Source organism: Micromesistius poutassou (genome assembly GCF_964030765.1).
Source record: "Micromesistius poutassou genome assembly, chromosome: 5".
NCBI classification, from domain to species: Eukaryota; Metazoa; Chordata; class Actinopteri; order Gadiformes; family Gadidae; genus Micromesistius; species Micromesistius poutassou.
Window position 1 is genome coordinate 22,379,053 of NC_140275.1, and position 5,000 is coordinate 22,384,052.

Here is a 5,000-nt window from a genome sequence, read left to right on the forward strand (position 1 = left end):
TGTGTGTGTGTGTTTACACATCCCTATCCTGCCGCCCGTCTATTCTGGCCCATTTTTCAATTTGACCAATTTTCTCTCAGACAGCCTTCTACACACACACACACACACACACACACACACACACACACACACACACACACACACACACACACACACATACTCACACATACATACTCACACACACACACACACACACACACACACACATACTCACCCCTACATACTCACACACACACACACACACACACACACATACTCACACATACACACACAAACACAAACACTCACATACACACATCCATCTCCCAAGCCACCATCTGAGGGAGAAAGAAACCCACACACTAACACACACACACACACACACACACACACACACACACACACACACACACACACACACACACACACATTACATTGTTTTTGCACCGAGAAATAGAAGAGGTATTCTGTAAAGTAACTTGTGTTTCAATGCCAGAATTCATGACAGTCTGTGGGAGTGTGTGTTTGTGTGTAAGAGTGTGTATTAGATGAATGTGTATAGCTCTTTATACAATAGTTTACATCATATGTCAAACATGTCATTGGATTTCTGTGTGAGTGTGTGTGTGTGTGTGTGTGTGTGTGTGTGTGTGTGTGTGTGTGTGTGTGTGTGTGCAGGAGAGTGTCTTTATTCTCTGACAGAGGTGGGATGAGAGAGAGACATATCCACACAGGAGTAGAGGGAAGGAAGAAGAGAGAGCGAGGTAGGGCGAGAGAGAGAGAGAGAGGGAGAGGCCGAGGTACAGAGATAGACACGGAAAGTTGGAACGGGACATTGTTAAAAATTTTAACAATTCTTTCACGCCACATTTACCCGGTAACAGAATAAATATACACAGACAGTGAAAAAAAGATTAAAAAGTGATAAAAGAGCGAAAGAGAGCAAGAGAGAGAGGAGGAAAGAGAGAGGGAGAGAGCAAGAGAGAGAGGAGGAAAGAGATAGGGAGATCGAGAACAACAGAGAGCGAGATTGAGCGCACACACCGGAGGGAGATAAAGAGAGAGAGAGAGAGAGAGAGAGAGAGAGAGAGCATGAATGAGAGAGTAAGAGACCGAGAGGGAGAGTGAGAGAGGGGGAGAGTAAGAGCGTACCCGGGAGGGAGAGAGAGAGAGAAAGAGAGAAGCAAGATCAAAAGCGAGAGAGAGAGAGAGAGAGAGAGAGAGAGAGAGAGAGAGAGAGAGAGAGAGAGAGAGAGAGAGAGAGAGAGAGAGAGAGAGAGAGAGAGCGAGCGAGCGAGCGAGAGAGATAAAGGTAAGCTGCTGGGGCCTGGCAGTGTGTGCGGTCTCCCTTCATGCTGCTCTCCGTTGTGTTTCCACAAAGGCTCTGCGTGCCGTCAGTATGCGGTGGTCCGGGCGGGGACCAGACGCCAGACGTGTGTCTTCTCTCCGTCGCCGGGGTTAAGCCCGCCCCCCGCGCGCCACGCGTCTTTGAGTTGTTTTTCTTTTACACGCTAAAGAATGACAGGTGAGATGGAGAGCAAAGCCTGCCTTTGAGACCCCCCCCCCCCCCCCCCCGCTCAGTGGAACAAGGTTCAGCACTCCCACCCAGCCATGGGGGGACAGGGAGGGAGGGACGGGGGACGGGGGACGGGGGGGGGGACACGCCGAGCTGCACCACACAGTCGCTGCACTGAATTATTCAGCCCTGCTGCAGGAGAGGAAGTGATGTTCTGGTCGTGTCTTAAATGTGGTTTTTTTCAGCCGCGCACCGCTGGAGTAGCCATGTTTGTCTGCCTGCCGGGCCCCTGCTCACACACCGGGCCCCCAAACAGACCGGGCCCCTCAAACAGACCGGGCCCCTAAACAGACCGGGCCCTCAAACAGACCGGGCCCCTCAAACAGACCGGCCCCTCAAACAGACCGGGCCCTCAAACAGACCAGGCCCCTCAAACAGACCGGGCCCTCAAACAGACCGGGCCCCTCAAACAGACCGGGCCCCTAAACAGACCGGGCCCTCAAACAGACCGGGCCCCTCAAACAGACCGGGCCCCTCAAACAGACCGGCCCCTCAAACAGACCGGCCCCTCAAACAGACCAGGCCCCTCAAACAGACCGGGCCCCTCAAACAGACCGGGCCCCTCAAACAGACCGGGCCCCTGCTCACAGCCTGGCCCCTTAAACAGACCAGGCCCCTTAAACAGACCGGGCCCCTCAAACAGACCGGGCCCCTCAAACAGACCGGGCCCCTGCTCACAGCCTGGCCCCTCAAACAGACCGGCCCCTCAAACAGACCGGGCCCCTCAAACAGACCGGGCCCCTCAAACAGACCAGGCCCCTCAAACAGACCGGGCCCTCAAACAGACCGGGCCCTCAAACAGACCGGGCCCCTCAAACAGACCGGGCCCTCAAACAGACCGGGCCCCTCAAACAGACCGGCCCCTCAAACAGACCGGGCCCCTCAAACAGACCGGGCCCCTCAAACAGACCAGGCCCCTCAAACAGACCGGGCCCCTCAAACAGACCGGCCCCTCAAACAGACCGGGCCCCTCAAACAGCCCGGCCCGTAGGAGGAGGAACATTCAAATGAAGACAAAAGCTTTTATCAAGAAGGAAAAAGGCTTGGAGTTGGGAGTGTTGATTTCTGATGTCTGTGTGGTATGAAAAGGTACTGTGGAAAATGTGTGTGTGTGTGTGTGTGTGTGTGTGTGTGTGTGTGTGTGTGTGTGTGTGTGTGTGTGTGTGTGACTGACTGCTCTATATATAATGATAGTAATGCCCACACCATAGTAGTAGTGATTTGTACAGGAAGGCAGGCGATGACCTCATCAGCAGTAATAGACCGGACAATACGTCTGCTGACCTGCAGTGTTCAACAACCAGTTCATTATCTCTCTCTATACTTACTCTCACTCTCTCACACACACACACACACACCAATATACACTGACACACACACCCAAACACACACAAACACACACACACCCAAACACACACACCCACCGACCCCTAACACACCAACACCACATATACACTAAACTTCACCATCTTATACACTTGCAGACTAACCATACACACAAAAACACGTGCATGAACACAATAACACACAAAGACCCACATGTGGTTATTTCCATTGTTCCCTCCCGTTAAAATTGTCTTCTTTCATTTTTTGGTTGGGTTTGGTCTCAGTTGAAGTGGTATGAAATATATTTGAAACTAAAAACATAATTAGATTCCTTTGTTGTTAGATAGGAGAATTACTCAATGACGACTGATCAGAGATCAAACAATAGAGAGCTTATCTACCACTTTACCAACATTCATTTCATTTTTGTATTTCAAAATGATATCTGTTCAAATATGATGTAAAAAATAGACAATGTCTATATACATAAATATACAATATAAAGTAAAAAACATAAACAGCACCATCCAAGTGTTGAGGGGGTGGGGTCCTCTCGTACTGAGGGAGAGGGGTGGGGTTAAGAGGAGGGTGGGGTTAAGAGGAGGTTAAGAGGAGGGTGGGGTTAAGAGGAGGTTAAGAGGAGGTTAAGAGGAGGGTGGGGTTAAGAGGAGGGTGGGGTTAGAGGAGGGTGGGGTTAGAGGAGGGTGGGGTTAAGAGGAGGGTGGGGTTAAGAGGAGGGTGGGGTTAAGAGGAGGTTAAGAGGAGGGTGGGGTTAAGAGGAGGTTAAGAGGAGGGTGGGGTTAGAGGAGGGTGGGGTTAAGAGGAGGGTGGGGTTAAGAGGAGGTTAAGAGGAGGGTGGGGTTAGAGGAGGGTGGGGTTAAGAGGAGGGTGGGGTTAGAGGGTGGGGTTAGAGGAGGGTGGGGTTAGCGGAGGGTGGGGTTAAGAGGAGGGTGGGGTTAGAGGAGGGTGGGGTTAGCGGAGGGTGGGGTTAAGAGGAGGGTGGGGTTAGAGGAGGGTGGGGTTAGAGGAGGGTGGGGTTAGAAGAGGGTGGGGTTAGAGGAGGGTGGGGTTAGAAGAGGGTGGGGTTAGAAGAGGGTGGGGTTAGAAGAGGGTGGGGTTAAGAGGAGGGTGGGGTTAGAGGAGGGTGGGGTTAAGAGGAGGGTGGGGTTAAGAGGAGGGTGGGGTTAGAGGAGGGTGGGGTTAAGAGGAGGGTGGGGTTAAGAGGAGGGTGGGGTTAGAGGAGGGTGGGGTTAAGAGGAGGGTGGCGTTAGAGGAGGGTGGGGTTAAGAGGAGGGTGGGGTTAGAGGAGGGTGGGGGTAGAGGAGGGTGGGGTTAAGAGGAGGGTGGGGTTAAGAGGAGGGTGGGGTTAGAGGAGGGTGGGGTTAAGAGGAGGGTGGGGTTAGAGGAGGGTGGGGTTAGAGGAGGGTGGGGTTAGAGGAGGGTGGGGTTAGAGGAGGGTGGGGTTAGAGGAGGTTAAGAGGAGGGTGGGGTTAGAGGAGGGTGGGGTTAGAGGAGGCTTACCTCTTGTTGGTGATGATGGGCACCAGGTGATGGTGGGGTTAGAGGAGGGTGGGGTTAGAGGAGGGTGGGGTTAGAGGAGGGTGGGGTTAGAGGAGGGTGGGGTTAGCGGAGGGTGGGGTTAGAGGAGGGTGGGGTTAGCGGAGGGTGGGGTTAGCGGAGGGTGGGGTTAAGAGGAGGGTGGGGTTAGCGGAGGGTGGGGTTAAGAGGAGGGTGGGGTTAGAGGAGGGTGGGGTTAGAGGAGGGTGGGGTTAAGAGGAGGTTAAGAGGAGGGTGGGGTTAAGAGGAGGTTAAGAGGAGGGTGGGGTTAGAGGAGGGTGGGGTTAGAGGAGGGTGGGGTTAGAGGAGGGTGGGGTTAGAGGAGGGTGGGGTTAAGAGGAGGGTGGGGTTAGAGGAGGGTGGGGTTAGAGGAGGGTGGGGTTAGAGGAGGGTGGGGGTAGAGGAGGGTTGGGTTAGAGGAGGGTGGGGTTAGAGGAGGGTGGGGTTAAGAGGAGGGTGGGGTTAGAGGAGGGTGGGGTTAAGAGGAGGGTGGGGTTAAGAGGAGGGTGGGGTTAGAGGAGGGTGGGGTTAGAGGAGGGTGGGGTTAGAGGAGGGTGGGGGT

The 5,000-nt window shown here is 53.7% G+C and overlaps 1 protein-coding gene across 1 annotated transcript in view; it reads right to left on the reverse strand.

Moving 5' to 3' along the window:
• Positions 1-5,000, reverse strand: part of LOC311343384 (transmembrane protein 132C-like) — a gene marked incomplete at both ends in the record, with an annotated part of 105,225 nt that overhangs the window by 2,252 nt on the left and 97,973 nt on the right. The window lies entirely within an intron of this gene.